Consider the following 20,301-nt stretch of genomic DNA (forward strand, 5'->3'; position numbering starts at 1 on the left):
GGGAGTCTTCACAGACGTCATCCCATAGTGCAGTGGAACCACCAGATGGCGCCAAAGCTTTGAAGGCAGTGAAATGCTACTCCTGTGGACGTCTAGGCCATATGAAGAGGGAATGCAAATATCCCAGGGCCAAGACAGAGCAGCGCAGCGAAAGCTCATCGCGTGGAAAAGGCCAAAGCAGAGGCAAAGGTCCGGTGTCCAGGACAACGCAGCACAAAGCAATGGTCTCACGCTTCACTCCAAAAGTTGCAGAGGTCCAGAAGACGTCTAGATCTTTCTTCGTTGTTGATTCAGCGGCAACCCATCACATGTGCAATGATAAGCGACTGTTCGTGTCTTTTACACCGCAGGAAGGTGCGATTCACCAGGCGGATGACCACACAATTCCCAGTAAAGGCTACGGAACTGTTGTTCTTCACAGTTTGGACTTATCGATACAGAATGTGCTTTATGTGCCAGATGCCAAACATAATTTGCTCAGCGTTGGACAGCTGAATGAGCGGAACATTGCCGTTTCCTTTAAAAACAAAAGGTGCATCATCACAAAGAAAAATGATTATGTATTGTATGCTGAATATGTTGATCGTTTATATGTTTTGTATTATGATGATGTTGTGCAGGATGACACTTGTTGCATTGCAGGTACTAACGAAAGTTTGCATGCAGAATGTATTCATGATTTTCATCGAAAATTTGGACATTTGGGTTTTGAGGCAGTATCTAAAATGCCTGCCTTGGTTGAAGGTATGACTATTAAACCCTGCAGGTACCACATGAAGTGCAAGGCATGCGCAGCAAACAAGGTGAAAATGGCTGCGAAAGGTAAGGTGTCTAGTAGGCAAGCTACAGAACCATACCAAATTATTCATGCTGATTTGGTTGGACCACTAGCGCCCTCTTTGGGTGGAAATAGGTACTTCATGGTTCTCATTGATGCATTTTCCAGGTATATTTATGTGTACAATCTCAAGCAGAAATCAGAGGCTTTTCCTAGGTTCAAGGAATTCTGTGCTTGGTTGGAAAATGTGCATGGTAAGAAGGTAAAAATTCTTTTCACAGATCGCGGGGGGGAATTCACTTCTCAGCAGTTTGAAGCTTTTCTGACTGAGAAAGGAATTCAACACGATTTGTCTAGTCCTCGCTCGCCATGGCAGAATGGACTTGCAGAACGAGCAAATCAGACATTGCTTCAAGGGTTAAAAACCTTGCTACATGATGCAAATCTTCCAGAGAGTTATTGGGCCGAAGCTCTCTCATGTTTCACTTACAGTTATAATCGCAGGTTATCTTCAGCGATTGGTTGTACCCCCTATGAGAAGATGTTTGGCAAGAAGCCATACATTAAACACATGAAAATTTTTGGTTCTGACATGTGGGTTCACTCACCACAAAACTCCAAGTTAGACAAGCGTGGTTTGCATGGTATCTTTCTAGGTTATGAGAAAGGTTCTTACAGAATAAGGATGACTGACTCTAAGACTATTAAGCTCACAAGAAGTGTTGAGTACAATGCCAAGTGGGGGGAGAATGTGGGAATTTTCCAATGTTATCCTGATGACAGTGATGAGACTGAGGATAGTCAAAAGCAACTGCAGCAACCCACACCCACTGACGAAAGTTCTGATTCTGAGTCTGAAACTGAATCAGGTGATTCAGAGGATTTCAAGAGTGCGAAAGCCTCTATGCGACCCTCTGAAAGCTCTGATCAAGAATTGGAGGAACCATTATTCACAATAGGTCGCTTTTCTCCTAAGAAGGAAGAGGAGAGTGTTGAAGACTTAAGGCTAATTCGCAGGTCACAAAGAGCCACAAAAGGCAGACCTCCAAAGAGATTTGCTGATGAGTTTGCAAAGATAGCAGTAACAGCTGTTAAAAGCTCCAAGAAGGTATTTGAACCTTCAAGTTTCCAAGAAATCCAGGATTTGGATTCAAAGGAAGCTGAGCCATGGTTAAATGCCATGAAGGCTGAGCTTGATTCCTTGGAAAGGAACAAAACATGGGAACTTGTTCCAGTAGTTCCAGGAATGAAACTGCTTGGAAGCAAATGGGTCTTCAAAGCGAAGACTGATCAAAATGGCAAGATAGTCAGACACAAAGCCAGATTGGTAGCCAGAGGTTTTGCACAGGTACCAGGTGAAGACTATCACGAGACCTACTCACCCACAGTGAGGTATGAGAGCATTAGGCTTATGCTCAAGCTAGCTGCAGAGGAGAATTTACACATTAGTCACCACGATGTGAATACAGCTTTTCTGTACGGATCTCTAAATGAATCACTTTATATGCTTCCACCTGATGGCGTACAGGTAAAACAGGGATTTGTTTGTGCTCTGAAAAAGTCCCTTTATGGTCTCAAACAAAGTGCACGGTGTTGGCACACAAAACTCACTGAAGCATTGTTTTCTCTAGGTTTTCAGCAAGGGAAAGCTGATCCATGTGTATTTGTCAAAGAGGAGGGGCAAAAGAAACTGTATTGTTTGTTTTATGTTGATGATCTCTTATTCTTTTGGAAAGATGTCACAATGTACAATAACGCCCTAGCTCAACTGAAAGAACACTTTGACATGAAAGATCTTGGTGAGGTAAACAACTACCTATCTCTGGAAATAGAGAGAGATCAAGATGGTAACATTCTAGTACACCAGTCACAGAAAATTGCTGATGTTTTAGGCAAACTAAACCTGATGGATGCTAACCCTGTAGACACACCAATGACAACAGGTTATCAGGTAGATGACACTGAAGAAGCATTTTCTGACACTACACTGTACAGAAGTGTGCTAGGCAAGCTAAACTTCATTGCCAGATGTTCAAGACCAGACATTGCTGTTAGCTGTAATTTGCTAAGCAGACAAGTCAACAATCCTACTGTTAAGGATTGGAAAGCTCTGAAACGCATAGCGCGGTATTTGAAAGGCACTATGCATTACAGACTGAGATTTAACAATCAGAAGTCTGGTGGTCTTGAGATATTTGCAGATGCAAGTTTTGGAAGTGACACTACAGACAGGAAAAGCACGTCTGGAGTTTGCTACATGTACAATCAGGGTCTATTTGATTGGTCATGCAAGAAGCAAACAACAGTTAGCTTAAGCACTTGTGAAGCTGAACTGAATGCACTGTCTTATTCACTTAAGGATTGTGAATGGTTGTTACGATTGTGCAAAGACATGAAAATTCCCGTCAAATGTCCAATCCAGGTTTACCAGGACAACAAAGCATGTTTGGCTTTGCTGAATTCTGAAGGTTGTAAGCAAAGCACGAAGCACTTGCAATTGAAGGTGCAACATGCTAGGGAACGTATTCAGAAGGGACTCGTAACGGTGTCCTATATGCCAGGTAATGAAATTCCTGCTGATGTATTGTCCAAGATTGTATCAAGGGATCAACACTGTACCTATGTGCAGAAGTTGGGTTTGTACTGATATTGTACGAACACGCTGCCCAGTGGTGTTCACAGAAAGGGGGAGGATGTTGGTTTCTGCTCTCTTCACTGTGCAGCGAAAGGCTTGTCACAAGACAATGTTTACATTCCACAGACAGCATTACTGTTGTGTTTCCCACGGGAAAAGGAGACTGGATGTGACGTACACTGGTTTCCTGTTTTTCACTGTTCTCACAGTTCAGTGTGATTCTCTCTGAGCTTCAGAGGAGAGAGGATGCAGTTTTCTGCTCCGGCAGAGACAAGATGGTTTTCTGTAATCTACCAGCTTTGAAATGTAAATAAAGCAATATAGAGCATGTTGGCACGTATTCCTCATCATTCCGCTGTGCACTTGGATGCTACAAATCAACAATTGCGACAGTAGCAGCAAGTGGAAAAATACTATGAATTTGAGCAGGATCTGTTATCTCTTGGGAAAGCTGCAAAAACGAAGCATTATTTTGTCTACAGAGGTTTCTATACTAAAGGAGACAATGGATTTATCTATTGAAGAAAGGAAGGGACTTGACGCAAGTTATGTTCCTGAATAACAAAAGCCTCTGTGGAGAACAAGAAGTTTCTGAATTAGAAGGTTTCTGCAGCAGAACAGGAAAAAGCAACCTGAGGAATAAGAGCTGGACCAAATTTGAAGCCGGAGTATTTGGAACATCCAGACTTTAAAAGGACCAAGAAATAGAATTTAAGTTAGACTCTTAAACATAGAGGTCTGGATGGAAGAACAATGACTTTTTCTGAGAGTTTTTTTCGAGATTGGACTTTCTGAAATTAAAAGCTATCAAAAGACAGCAAAGTGGAGTTGAGATATAGACGTGGATACACCAGGCTGGCAGTAGACAATGAATGAACTTTGGGGATTGGAACCGGGGAATGGGGGGGGGGAATTTGGAATCCAAAGGCTGTAAAATTATATATTATTTCCTTCTTTTCTTTTTTCATGTTTGTTGTTTGAAAATAGGGGAATTCGTGGAAGGGAAATGGGGTCGATCTTAGGGAATTATATAAAATATAAGGAGAAATGGTTCATTAAGATAAATAAGATAAATTAATTTGGAATAAATGGGTTATTTAAAATCACAAATAAGGTTTTAAAATTTGGGGTAAGAATCTGTGGAATCAATTTAAGGGAAATGGAATACAAGAGGGGGAAGGGGGGGGAGTCCGGGAAAGATGCCACTGAAACCAAGTGTAAATCATATTTGTTTTTTCTATTTTTCTTGCTATCTTTCCTTTTTATTCTGGAAATTTTTTAATAAATATTATTATTAAAAAAAAAAAAGTGGTGCCAAACGGTTGCAAATGCTCCCCTGAGATGTTTGGCGGTCGAAACAGAAGGCTTTTTATCACAGGAAAAGAAATCAGCCCTCAACAACTTAACTGGCAGAAAAAGTTTTTTTGGAAAAAATCCCCAAGCCTCGGGGTCACAATTTCAGCAAAAAAATGACTTTCGGCAATGGACTCAAAAATGGTGCCAAACAGTTGCAAATGCTCCCCTGAAAAGTTTGGCGGTCGAAAAAGAAGGCTTTTTATCACAGGACAGAAAATCCTTAACCGGCAGAAAAAGATTTTTTTGAAAAAATTCCCTAAGCCCCGGGGTCACAATTTCATCAAATCTCTGACTTTCGGCAATTGACTCAGAAATGGTGCCAAACGGTTGCTAATGCTCCCCTGAAAGGTTTGGTGGTCGAAAGAGAAGGCTTTTTATCACAGGAAAAGAAATCAGCCCTCGACAACTTAACCGGCAGAGAAATAGTTTTTTGAAAAAATCCCTAAGCCCCGGGGTCACAATTTCATCAAATCTCTGACTTTCGGCAATTGACTCAGAAATGGTGCCAAACGGTTTTAAAAGCTCCCCTGAAAGGTTTGGCGGTCGAAAGAGAAGGCTTTTTATCACAGGAAAAGAAATCAGCCCTCGACAACCTAACCGGCAGATAAATAGTTTTTTGAAAAACTCCCTAAGCCCCGGGGTCACAATTTCATCAAAACTCTGACTTTCGGCAATTGACTCAGAAATGGTGCCAAACGGTTGCTAAAGCTCCCCTGAAAGGTTTGGCGGTCGAAAGAGAAGGCTTTTTATCACAGGAAAAGAAATCAGCCCTCGAAAACTTAACCGGCAGAAAAATATTTTTTTGAAAAAATCCCTCAGCCCTGGGGTCACAATTTCATCAAAAATCTGACTTTCGGCAGTTGACTCAGAAATGGTGCCAAACGGTTTTAAATGCTCCCCTGAAAGGTTTGGCGGTCAAAACAGAAGGTATTTTATCACAGGAAAGGAAATCAGCCCTCAAAAACTTAACTGTCAGAAAAACATCTTTTTGAAAATATCCCTAAGCCCCGGGGTCACAATTTCATCAAAAAACTGACTTTTGGTAATTCACTAAAAAATGGTGCCAAACGGTTGCAAATGCTCCCCTGAAAAGTTAGGCCGTCGAAACAGAAGGCTTTTTATCACAGGACAGGAAATCAGCCCTCAAAAACTTAACTGTCAGAAAAACATCTTTTTGAAAAAATCCCCCAGCCCCGGGGTCACAATTTCATCAAAAATCTGACTTTCAGCAATTGACTCAAAAATGGTGCCAAACGGTTGCAAATGCTTCCCTGAGATGTTTGGCTGTCGAAACAGAAGGCTTTTTATCATAGGAAAAGAAATCAGCCCGCGACAACATAACCGGCAGAAAAACATTTTTAAATTAATAAAAACTATTTTATTAATTGTATATACTGCCCTTCATCCGTAGATTTAAGCTTGGTTTACAACTTAAAAATGCAAGGTAAAAAACACCTTAACCGGCATAATTTTAAAAAAAAAAAATCCCTAAGCCCCGGGGTCACAATTTCATCAAAAATCTGACTTTCAGGAATCGACTCAAAAATGGTGCCAAACGGTTGAAAATGCTCCCCTGAAAAGTTTCGCGGTCGAAACAGAAGGCTTTTTATCACAGGACAGGAAATCCTTAAGCGGCAGAAAAAGATTTTTTTGAAAAAATCCCTAAGCCCCGGGGTCACAATTTCAGTAAAAATCTGACTTTCGGCAATTCACTCAAAAATGGTGCCAAATGGTTGCAAATACTCACCTGAAGAGTTTGGCCGTCAAAACAGAAGGCTTTTTATCACAGGACAGGAAATCCTTAAATGGCAGAAAAACATTTTTTTGAAAAAATCCCTAAGCCCCGGGGTCACAATTTCATCAAAAATCTGACTTTTGGCAATTCACTCAAAAATGGTGCCAAACGGTTGCAAATGCTCCCCTGAGATGTTTGGCGGTCGAAACAGAAGGCTTTTTATAACAGGAAAAGATTGTGCCCCGGGGTCACAATTTCATCAAAAATCTGACTTTCGGTCATTCACTCAAAAATGGTGCCAAACGGTTGCAAATGCTCCCCTGAAAGGTTTGGCGGTCGAAAGAGAAGGCTTTTTATCTCAGGAAAAGAAATCAGCCCTCGACAACTTAACCGGCAGAAAAAGATTTTTTTGAATAAATCCCTAAGCCCGGTGTCAGAGCTGCCCAAGGTCCCAGCTCACAAAGGACCAACGCCAGTTCTTGTTATATACAAAAGTCTTTATTAAGGATCGGTTTCGATTTCAAAGCCGTGGCGCGCAGCTCTACGTCTTAACTCTCGACCGCTGAAGTTCCGTCTGAATCTCCTCCCCCCAGGCACCAGTTTAAGACTCTAGCCTTGCTCCACCTCCTCCTCTGCTCTTTCCTCCTCTGGGTCCGCCTGCCCGCTGGGGTGTCGCCCTTTCTGGACTCTTCCGATGCTGAGTCCCCGGATTCTTCCCCATCCCTACGGCGTGCTTTAGGACCTGGCTGTCCCGCGCGCCTGTACATTTGAACTTGGCGCCCGCGCCCAGCCGGCAACCTTCCTCCTGACCGTTTCACTGCTCCTGTCACTGCTTCCCCCCTGGGGGGGGGGGTAGCTGGACCTGACTTCCCCTCCGTTCCCTCACTCTGCGATGGGGGCGTGGCCAGCTCTGACTCATTTTCTCTCCCTACTGGAGGAGACGCTGGCCCTGATTCATGGGACTCTTCCCCCCCACTCCGCTCTGGTGGGGGAACTGGTCCTGATCTCCCGCTGCTGCTTTGGGAGTCCCCGCTGGCCCCTTGCTTCTGGTGTCTCCCCCCTGGGACCCCCACTTGCCCTGGCCATCGGCGCCCCCCTCTGGGAATCTTCTGAATCGCTGGAGAAGCTCATGGAATCTCTCGGGCCACTGTCATACTCCCCTACGCTGCCCTCAGATTCTTCCCCTTCGCTCTCCCTTTCCTCTCTCCCCTGTGTCTCGGCTCCTGAGCCCCTGACACCCGGAGTCACAATTTCATCAAAAATCTGACTTTCGGCCATTCACTCAAAAATGGTGCCTACTGAAGAAAGTAGGAAACACCACTGGGCCGCTAAGATATAATCTAAGTCAAATCCCTTATTTTGACTACTGGCTCCTCCCACAGCTCCTGACTCACGACAGTGTGTTGCCCATCGCTCAGTTCTGACTAAAGGATTTTATGCAGCCACTGCTGGCGGGGACATTTTGGGACCCAAAATATCCAACGCCACTAAATTCTGGTGTACTTTTTAACATAATAGTGTAAACAGGGATCAACATACAAACACTGAGAAGCCATTCCCCCCGCCCCACTACTTTATATGGAAACAACTGGAAAAACCTCTGTGATTGAGGCGAACAACATGGCGCCATTTTGTACAACGAACACTTCCGAGGTCATTCTTACTACTACTTTAGCACTACTTTAGCACTACTTTAGCACTACTTTACTACTACTTTACTACTCTACTACTCTACTACTTTACTACCACTCTACTACCACTTTACTACTGCTTTACTACAAGTTTACTACTACTTTACTACCATTTTACTACTACTTTACTACTACTTTACTACCATTTTACTACTACCTTACTGTCCTTTTACTACTACTTTAAAGCTATTTTACTACTATTCCACCGCTTTACTATTGGACCATTTTACTACTACTTTACTACTATCTTACTGCTGTTTCACTACTGCCTTACTACCATTTTACTACTATTTTACTACTGCATTACTACTACTACTTTACTACTGTTTTACTACTACTTTACTGCTATATTACTACTATTCCACCACTTTACTATTGTTTTACCATTACTTAACTGCTACTTCACTACTGGTTTACTATTGCTTGACTACCACTTTACTACTGCTACTTTGTTACTTATCCTACTTTACTATTTATACACCTATTTATACAGTAGACCTTTCTGAACAATGGCATGCCTGTCTATAGTAACAAATAGTATTGTTACTATTTTATTAATTGTATATACTGCCCTTCATCCGTAGATTTAAGGTTGGTTTACAACTTAAAAATGCAAGGTAAAAAACGCCTTAACCGGCAGATTTTTTTTTTTTTTTTTTTTTTTTAATCCCTAAGCCCCGGGGTCACAATTTCATCAAAAATCTGACTTTCGGCCATTCACTCAAAAATGGTGCCTACTGAAGAAAGTAGGAAACACCCCTGGGCCGGTAAGATATAATCTAAGTCAAATCCCTTATTTTGACTACTGGCTCCTCCCACAGCTCCTGACTCACGACAGTGTGTTGCCCATCGCTCAGTTCTGACTAAAGGATTTTATGCAGCCACTGCTGGCGGGGACATTTTGGGATCCAAAATATCCAACGCCACTAAATTCTGGTGTACTTTTTAACATAATAGTGTAAACAGGGATCAACATACAAACACTGAGAAGCCATTCCCCCCGCCCCACTACTTTATATGGAAACAACTGGAAAAACCTCTGTGATTGAGGCGAACAACATGGCGCCATTTTGTACAACGAACACTTCCGAGGTCATTCTTACTACTACTTTAGCACTACTTTAGCACTACTTTACTACTACTTTACTACTACTTTACTACTCTACTACTCTACTACTTTACTACCACTTTACTACAGGTTTACTACTACTTTACTACTGCTTTACTATCATTTTACTACTACTTTACTACTACTTTACTATCATTTTACTACTACCTTAATATCCTTTTACTACTACTTTAAAGCTATTTTACTACTATTCCACCGCTTTACTATTGGACCATTTTACTACTACTTTACTACTACCTTGCTGCTGTTTCACTACTGCCTTAATACCATTTTACTACTTTTTTACTACTGCATTACTACTACTACTTTACTACTGTTTTACTACTACTTTACTGCTATATTACTACTATTCCACCACTTTACTATTGTTTTACCATTACTTAACTGCTACTTCACTACTGGTTTACTATTGCTTTACTACCACTTTACTACTGCTACTTTGTTACTTATCCTACTTTACTATTTATACACCTATTTATACAGTAGACCTTCCTGAACAATGGCATGCCTGTCTATAGTAACAAATAGTATTGTTACTATTTTATTAATTGTATATACTGCCCTTCATCCGTAGATTTGAGGTTGGTTTACAACTTAAAAATGCAAGGTAAAAAACGCCTTAACCGGCAGAATTTTATTTTTTTTAAAAAAAAAAAAAAATCCCTAAGCCCCGGGGTCACAATTTCATCAAAAATCTGACTTATGGTAATTCACTCAAAAATGGTGCCAAACGGTTGCAAATGCTCCCCTGAAAAGTTAGGGGGTCGAAACAGAAGACTTTTTATCACAGGACAGAAAATCCTTAACCGGCATAAAAAGATTTTTTTGAAAAAATCCCTCAGCTCCGGGCTCACAATTTCAGCAAAAATCAGACTTTCGGCAATTGACTCAAAAATGGTGCCAAACGGAAGCAAATGCTTCCCTGAGATGTTTGGCGGTCGAAACAGAAGGTATTTTATCACAGGAAAGGAAATCAGCCCTCGAAAACTTAACTGTCAGAAAAACATCTTTTTGAAAATATCCCTAAGCCCCGGGGTCACAATTTCAGCAAAAATCTGACTTTCGGCAATTGACTCAAAAATGGTGCCAAACGGTTGCAAATGCTTCCCTGAGATGTTTGGCGGTCGAAACCGAAGGCTTTTTATCACAGGAAAAGAAATCAACCCTCGAAAACTTAACTGGCAGAAAAACATTTTTTTGAAAAAATCCCTAAGCCCTGGGGTCACAATTTCATCAAAAATCTGACTTTCAGCAATTGACTCAAAAATGGTGCCAAACGGTTGAAAATGCTTGCCTGAGATGTTTGGCTGTCGAAACAGAAGGCTTTTTATCACAGGAAAAGATTGTGCCTCGGGGTCACAATTTCATCAAAAATCTGGCTTTCGTCAATTGACTCAAAAAAGGTGCCAAACGGTTGCAAATGCTTCCTTGAGATGTTTGGCGGTCGAAACAGAAGGCTTTTTATCATAGGAAAAGAAATCAGCCCGCGACAACATAACCGGCAGAAAAACATTTTTAAATTAATAAAAACTATTTTATTAATTGTATATACTGCCCTTCATCCGTAGATTTAAGCTTGGTTTACAACTTAAAAATGCAAGATAAAAAACACCTTAACCGGCATAATTAAAAAAAAAAAAAAATCCCTAAGCCCCGGGGTCACAATTTGATGAAAAATCTGACTTTCGGCAATTCACTCAAAAATGGTGCCAAATGGTTGCAAATGCTCCCCTGAAAAGTTTGGCGGTCGAAACAGAAGGCTTTTTATCACAGGACAGAAAACCCTAAACCCGGCGGAAGAAGATTTTTTTTGGGCGGTCGAAACAGAAGGCTTTATATCACAGGAAAAGAAATCAGCCCGCAACAACGTAACTGGCAGAAAAAGATTTTTTTAGAAAAATCCCTAAACCCTGGGGTCACAATTTCATCAGAAATCTGATTTTCGGCAATTGACTCAAAACTGGTGCCAAACGGTTGCAAATGCTCCCCTGAAAGGTTTGGCGGTCGAAAGAGAAGGCTTTTTATCACAGGATAAGAAATCAACCCTCAACAAATTAACCGGCAGAAAAAGATTTTTTTCAAAAAATCCCTAAGCCCCGGGGTCACATTTTCATCAAAACTCTGACTTTCGGCAATTGACTCAGAAATGGTGCCAAACGGTTGCAAATGCTCCCCTGAAAAGTTTCGCGGTCGAAACAGAAGGCTTTTTATCATAGGAAAAGAAATCAGCCCTCGACAACTTAACTGGCAGAAAAAGATTTTTTTGAAAAAATCCCTAATTTCCTGGGTCACAATTTCAGGAAAAATCTGACTTTCGGCAATTCACTCAAAAATGGTGCCAAACGGTTGCAAATGCTCCAATGAAAAGTTAGGCCGTCGAAACAAAAGTCTTTTTATCACAGGACAGAAAATCCTTAACCGGCAGGAAAAGATTTTTTTGAAAAAATCCCTAATTTCCTGGGTCACAATTTCAGCAAAAATCTGACTTTCGGCAATTCACTCAAATATGGTGCCAAACGGTTGCATATGCTCCCCTGAGATGTTTGGCGGTCGAAACAGAAGGCTTTTTATCACAGGAAAAGAAATCCGCCCTCGACAACTTAACTGGCAGAAAAACAATTTTTTGAAAAAATCCCTAAGCCCCGGGGTCACAATTTCATCAAAAATCTGACTTTCGGTGATTCACTCAAAAATGGTGCCAAACGGTTGCTAATGCTCCCCTGAGAGGTTTGGGGGTCGAAACAGAAGGCTTTTTATCTCAGGAAAAGAAATCAGCCCTCGACAACTTAACCGGCAGAAAAAGATTTTTTTGAATAAATCCCTAAGCCCCGGGGTCAGAGCTGCCCAAGGTCCCAGCTCACAAAGGACCAACGCCAGTTCTTGTTATATACACAAGTCTTTATTAAGGATCGGTTTCGATTTCAAAGCCGTGGCACGCAGCTCTACGTCTTAACTCTAGACCGCTGAAGTTCCGTCTGAATCTCCTCCCCCCAGGCACCAGTTTAAGACTCTAGCCTTGCTCCACCTCCTCCTCTGCTCTTTCCTCCTCTGGGTCCGCCTGCCCGCTGGGGTGTCGCCCTTTCTGGACTCTTCCGATGCTGAGTCCCCGGATTCTTCCCCATCCCTACGGCGTGCTTTAGGACCTGGCTGTCCCGCGCGCCTGTACATTTGAACTTGGCGCCCGCGCCCAGCCGGCAACCTTCCTTCTGACCGTTTCACTGCTCCTGTCACTGCTTCCCCCCGGGGGGGGGGTAGCTGGACCTGACTTCCCCTCCGTTCCCTCACTCTCCGATGCAGGCGTGGCCAGCTCTGACTCATTTTCTCTCCCTACTGGAGGAGACGCTGGCCCTGATTCATGGGACTCTTCCCCCCCACTCCGCTCTGGTGGGGGAACTGGTCCTGATCTCCCTCTGCTGCTTTGGGAGTCCCCGCTGTCCCCTTGCTTCTGGTGTCTCCCCCCTGGGACCCCCCCTTGCCCTGACCATCGGCTCCCCCCTCTGGGAATCTTCTGAATCGCTGGAGAAGCTCATGGAATCTCTCGGGCCACTGTCATACTCCCCTACGCTGCCCTCAGATTCTTCCCCTTCGCTCTCCCTTTCCTCTCTCCCCTGTGTCTCTGCTCCTGAGCCCCTGACACCCGGAGTCACAATTTCATCAAAAATCTGACTTTCGGCCATTCACTCAAAAATGGTGCCTACTGAAGAAAGTAGGAAACACCACTGGGCCGGTAAGATATAATCTAAGTCAAATCCCTTATTTTGACTACTGGCTCCTCCCACAGCTCCTGACTCACGACAGTGTGTTGCCCATCGCTCAGTTCTGACTAAAGGATTTTATGCAGCCACTGCTGGCGGGGACATTTTGGGACCCAAAATATCCAACGCCACTAAATTCTGGTGTACTTTTTAACATAATAGTGTAAACAGGGATCAACATACAAACACTAAGAAGCCATTCCCCCCGCCCCACTACTTTATATGGAAACAACTGGAAAAACCTCTGTGATTGAGGCGAACAACATGGCACCATTTTGTACAACGAACACTTCCGAGGTCATTCTTACTACTACTTCAGCACTACTTTAGCACTACTTTAGCACTACTTTAGCACTACTTTACTACTACACTACTCTACTACTTTACTACCACTTTACTACCACTTTACTACTGCTTTACTACAAGTGTACTACTACTTTACTACTACTTTACTACTACTTTACTACTCTACTACTCTACCACTTTACTACCACTTTACTACCACTTTACTACTGCTTTACTACAGGTTTACTACTACTTTACTACAACTTTACTAATGCTTTACTACAGGTTTACTACTACTTTACTATTGCTTTACTACCATTTTACTACTACTTTACTACTACTTTACTATCATTTTACTACTACCTTAATATCCTTTTACTACTACATTAAAGCTATTTTACTACTATTCCACCGCTTTACTATTGGACCATTTTACTACTCTTTACTACTATCTTACTACTACTATCTTACTCCTGTTTCACTACTGCCTTACTACCATTTTACTACTATTTTACTACTGCATTACTACTACTACTTTACTACTGTTTTACTACTACTTTACTGCTATATTACTACTATTCCACCACTTTACTATTGTTTTACCATTACTTAACTGCTACTTCACTACTGGTTTACTATTGCTTTACTACCACTTTACTACTGCTACTTTGTTACTTATCCTACTTTACTATTTATACACCTATTTATACACCTATTTATACAAAAGAGAAGGCTTTTTATCACAGGAAAAGAAATCAGCCCTCGGCAACTTAACCGGCAGAGAAATAGTTTTTTGAAAAAAGCCCTAAGCCCCGGGGTCACAATTTCATCAAATCTCTGACTTTCGGCAATTGACTCAGAAATGGTGCCAAACGGTTGCAAATGCTCCCCTGAAAGGTTTGGCGGTCGAAAGAGAAGGCTTTTTATCACAGGAAAAGAAATCAGCCCTCGACAACTTATTCGGCAGAAAAATATTTTTTTGAAAAAATCCCTATGCCCCGGAGTCACAATTTCATCAAAAATCTGACTTTCGGCAGTTGACTCAGAAATGGTGCCAAACGGTTTTAAATGCTCCCCTGAAAGGTTTGGTGGTCAAAACAGAAGGTATTTTATCACAGGAAAGGAAATCAGCCCTCGAAAACTTAACTGTCAGAAAAACATCTTTTTGAAAATATCCCTAAGACCTGGGGTCACAATTTCATCAAAAATCTGACTTTCAGCAATTGACTCAAAAATGGTGCCGAACGGTTGCAAATGCTCCCCTGAAAAGTTAGGCCGTCGAAACAGAAGGCTTTTTATCACAGGACAGGAAATCCTTAACCGGCAGAAAAAGATTTGTTTGAAAAAAATCCCCCAGCCCCGGGGTCACAATTTCAGCAAAAATCTGACTTTCGGCAATTCACTCAAAAATGGTGCCAAACGTTTGCAAATGCTCCCCTGAGATGTTTGGCTGTCGAAACAGAAGGCTTTTTATCATAGGAAAAGAAATCAGCCCGCGACAACTTAACTGGCACAAAAACATTTTTTTGAAAAAATCCCTAAGCCCTGGGGTCACAATTTCATCAAAAATCTGACTTTCAGCAATTGACTCAAAAATGGTGCCAAACGGTTGCAAATGCTTCCCTGAGATGTTTGGCTGTCGAAACAGAAGGCTTTTTATCATAGGAAAAGAAATCAGCCCGCGACAACATAACCGCCAGAAAAACATTTTTAAATTAATAAAAACTATTTTATTAATTGTATATACTGCCCTTGATCCGTAGATTTAAGCTTGGTTTACAACTTAAAAATGCAAGGTAAAAAACACCTTAACCGGCATAATTTTTTTTTAAAAAAAATTTGATGAAAAATCTGACTTTCGGCAATTCACTCAAAAATGGTGCCAAACGGTTGGAAATGCTCCCCTGAAAAGTTTGGCGGTCGAAACAGAAGGCTTTTTATCACAGGACAGAAAACCCTAAACCCGGCGGAAGAAGATTTTTTTGAAAAAATCCCTAAGCCCCGGGGTCACAATTTCAGCAAAAATCTGACTTTAGGCAATTGACTCAGAAATGGTGCCAAACGGTTGCAAATGCTCCCCTGAAAGGTTTGGCGGTCGAAAGAGAAGGCTTTTTATCACAGGAAAAGAAATCAGCCCTCGACAACTTAACCGTCAGAGAAATATTTTTTTGAAAAAATCCCTAAACCCCGGGGTCACAATTTCATCAAAAATCTGACTCTCAATAATAGACTCAAAAATGGTGCCAAACGGTTGCAAATGCTCCCCTGAGATGTTTGGCGGACGAAACAGAAGGCTTTTTATCTCAGGAAAAGAAATCAGCCCTCGACAACTTAACCGGCAGAAACACATTTTTTTGAAAAAATCCCTAAGCCCTGGGGTCACAATTTCAGCAAATATCTGACTTTCGTCAATTCACTCAAAAATAGTGCCAAATGGTTGCAAATGCTCACCTGAAATGTTTGGCGGTCGAAACAGAAGGCTGTTTATCACAGGACAGAAAACCCTTAACCGGCAGAAAAAGATTTGTTTGAAAAAATCCCCCAGCCCCGGGGTCACAATTTCAGCAAAAATCTGACTTTCGGCAATTCACTCAAAAATGGTGCCAGACGGTTGAAAATGCTCCCCTGAGAGGTTTGGCGATCTTAACAGAAGGCCTTTTATCTCAGGAAAAGAAATCAACCCTCAATAACTTAACCGGCAGAAACACATTTTTTTGAAAAAATCCCAAAGCCCCGGGGTCACAATTTCATAAAAAATCTGACTTTCGGCAATTGATTCAAAAATGGTGCCAAACGGTTGCAAATGCTCCAATGAAAGGTTTGGCGGTCAAAAGAGAAGGCTTTTTATCACAGGAAAAGAAATCAGCCATCGACAACTTAACTGGCAGAAAAAGTTTTTATGGAAAAAATCCCCAAGCCTCGGGGTCACAATTTCAGCAAAAATCTGACTTTCGGCAATTCAGTCAAAAATGGTGCCAAACGGTTGCAAATGCTCCCCTGAGAGGTTTGGCGTTCGAAAGAGAAGGCTTTTTATCACAGGAAAAGAAATCAGCCCTCAACAACTTATTCGGCAGAGAAATGGTTTTTTGAAAAAATCCCAAAGCCCCGGGGTCACAATTTCATAAAAAATCTGACTTTCGGCAATTGACTCAAAAAAGGTGCCAAACGGTTGCAAATGCTTCCTTGAGATGTTTGGCGGTCGAAATAGAAGGCTTTTTATCATAGGAAAAGAAATCAGCCCGCGACAACATAACCAGCAGAAAAACATTTTTAAATTAATAAAAACTATTTTATTAATTGTATATACTGCCCTTCATTCGTAGATTTAAGCTTGGTTTACAACTTAAAAATGCAAGGTAAAAAACACCTTAACCGGCAGAATTTTTTTTTTTTTAAAAAAAAAAATCCCTAAGCCCCGGGGTCACAATTTGATGAAAAATCTGACTTTCGGCAATTCACTCAAAAATGGTGCCAAATGGTTGCAAATGCTCCCCTGAAAAGTTTGGCGGTCGAAACAGAAGGCTTTTTATCACAGGACAGAAAACCCTAAACCCGGCGGAAGAAGATTTTTTTTTGGCGGTCGAAACAGAAGGCTTTATATCACAGGAAAAGAAATCAGCCCGCAACAAATTAACCGGCAGAAAAAGATTTTTTTGAATAAATCCCTAAGCCCCGGTGTCAGAGCTGCCCAAGGTCCCAGCTCACAAAGGACCAACGCCAGTTCTTGTTATATACAAAAGTCTTTATTAAGGATCGGTTTCGATTTCAAAGCCGTGGCGCGCAGCTCTACGTCTTAACTCTAGACCGCTGAAGCTCCGTCTGAATCTCCTCCCCCCAGGCACCAGTTTAAGACTCTAGCCTTGCTCCACCTCCTCCTCTGCTCTTTCCTCCTCTGGGTCCGCCTGCCCGCTGGGGTGTCGCCCTTTCTGGACTCTTCCGATGCTGAGTCCCCGGATTCTTCCCCATCCCTACGGCGTGCTTTAGGACCTGGCTGTCCCGCGCGCCTGTACATTTGAACTTGGCGCCCGCGCCCAGCCGGCAACCTTCCTCCTGACCGTTTCACTGCTCCTGTCACTGCTTCCCCCCTGGGGGGGGGTAGCTGGACCTGACTTCCCCTCCGTTCCCTCACTCTGCGATGGGGGCGTGGCCAGCTCTGACTCATTTTCTCTCCCTACTGGAGGAGACGCTGGCCCTGATTCATGGGACTCTTCTCCCCCACTCCGCTCTGGTGGGGGAACTGGTCCTGATCTCCCTCTGCTGCTTTGGGAGTCCCCGCTGTCCCCTTGCTTCTGGTGTCTCCCCCCTGGGACCCCCCCTTGCCCTGGCCATCGGCGCCCCCCTCTGGGAATCTTCTGAATCGCTGGAGAAGCTCATGGAATCTCTCGGGCCACTGTCATACTCCCCTACGCTGCCCTCAGATTCTTCCCCTTCGCTCTCCGTTTCCTCTCTCCCCTGTGTCTCTGCTCCTGAGCCCCTGACACCCGGAGTCACAATTTCATCAAAAATCTGACTTTCGGCCATTCACTCAAAAATGGTGCCTACTGAAGAAAGTAGGAAACACCACTGGGCCGGTAAGATATAATCTAAGTCAAATCCCTTATTTTGACTACTGGCTCCTCCCACAGCTCCTGACTCACGACAGTGTGTTGCCCATCGCTCAGTTCTGACTAAAGGATTTTATGCAGCCACTGCTGGCGGGGACCATTCCCCCCGCCCCACTACTTTATATGGAAACAACTGGAAAAACCTCTGTGATTGAGGCGAACAACATGGCGCCATTTTGTACAACGAACACTTCCAAGGTCATTCTTACTACTACTTTAGCACTACTTTAGCACTACTTTACTACTACTTTACTACTACTTGACTACTCTACTACTCTACCACTTTACTACCACATTACTACCACTTTACTACAGGTTTACTACTACTTTACTACTGCTTTACTACCACTTTACTACTACTTTACTACAGGTTTACTATTACTTTACTACTACTTTACTACAGGTTTACTATTACTTTACTACTGCTTTACTACCATTTTACTACTACTTTACTACTACTTTACTATCATTTTACTACTGCCTTAATATCCTTTTACTACTACTTTAAAGCTATTTTACTACTATTCCACCGCTTTAATATTGGACCATTTTACTACTCTTTACTACTATCTTACTACTACTATCTTACTGCTGTTTCACTACTGCCTTACTACTGTTTTACTACTATTTTACTACTGCATTACTACTACTACTTTACTACTGTTTTACTACTACTTTACTGCTATATTACTACTATTCCAACATTTTACTATTGTTTTACCATTACTTAACTGCTATTTCACTACTGGTTTACTATTGCTTTACTATCACTTTACTACTGCTACTTTGTTACTTATCCTACTTTACTATTTATACACCTATTTATACACCTATTTATACAAAAGAGAAGGCTTTTTATCACAGGAAAAGAAATCACCCCTCGACAACTTAACCGGCAGAGAAATAGTTTTTTGAAAAAAGCCCTAAGCCCCGGGGTCACAATTTCATCAAATCTCTGACTTTCGGCAATTGACTCAGAAATGGTGCCAAACGGTTGCAAATGCTCCCCTGAAAGGTTTCGCGGTCGAAAGAGAAGGCTTTTTATCACAGGAAAAGAAATCAGCCCTCGAAAACTTAACCGGCAGAAACACATTTTTTTGAAAAAATCCCTAAGCCCCGGGGTCACAATTTCAGCAAAAATCTGACTTTCGGCAATTCACTCAAAAATGGTGCCAAACGGTTGCAAATGCTTCCTTGAGAGGTTTGGCTGTTGAAACAGAAGGCTTTTTATCACAGGAAAAGAAATCAACCCGCGACAACATAACCGGCAGAAAAACATTTTTAAATTAATATAAACTATTTTATTAATTGTATATACTGCCCTTCATCCGTAGATTTAAGCTTGGTTTACAACTTAAAAATGCAAGGTAAAAAACACCTTAACCGGCATAATTTAAAAAATAAATAAAAAAAAATCCCTAAGTCCCGGGGTCACAATTTGATGAAAAATCTGACTTTCGGCAATTCACTCAAAAATGGTTCCAAAAGGTTGCAAATGCTCCCCTGAAAAGTTTGGCAGTCGAAACAGAAGGCTTTTTATCACAGGACAGAAAACCCTAAACCCGGCGGAAGAAGATTTTTTTTTGGCGGTCGAAACAGAAGGCTTTATATCACAGGAAAAGAAATCAGCCCGCAACAACGTAACTGGCAGAAAAAGATTTTTTTTTAAAAAATCCCTAAACCCCGGGGTCACAATTTCATCAGAAATCTGATTTTCGGCAATTGACTCAAAACTGGTGCCAAACGGTTGCAAATGCTGCCCTGAAATGTTTGGAGGTCGAAAGAGAAGGCTTTTTATCACAGGAAAAGAAATCAGCCCTCGAAAACTTAACCGGCAGAAACACATTTTTTTGAAAAAATCCCTAAGCCCCGGGGTCACAATTTCAGCAAAAATCTGACTTTCGGCAATTCACTCAAAAATGGTGCCAAACGGTTGCAAATGCTTCCTTGAGAGGTTTGGCTGTTGAAACAGAAGGCTTTTTATCACAGGAAAAGAAATCAACCCGCGACAACATAACCGGCAGAAAAACATTTTTAAATTAATATAAACTATTTTATTAATTGTATATACTGCCCTTCATCCGTAGATTTAAGCTTGGTTTACAACTTAAAAATGCAAGGTAAAAAACACCTTAACCGGCATAATTTAAAAAATAAATAAAAAAAAATCCCTAAGTCCCGGGGTCACAATTTGATGAAAAATCTGACTTTCGGCAATTCACTCAAAAATGGTTCCAAAAGGTTGCAAATGCTCCCCTGAAAAGTTTGGCAGTCGAAACAGAAGGCTTTTTATCACAGGACAGAAAACCCTAAACCCGGCGGAAGAAGATTTT

The sequence above is a fragment of the Podarcis cretensis genome (genome assembly GCF_951804945.1).
Source record: "Podarcis cretensis genome assembly, chromosome: 12".
In the NCBI taxonomy this organism is placed as follows: Eukaryota; Metazoa; Chordata; class Lepidosauria; order Squamata; family Lacertidae; genus Podarcis; species Podarcis cretensis.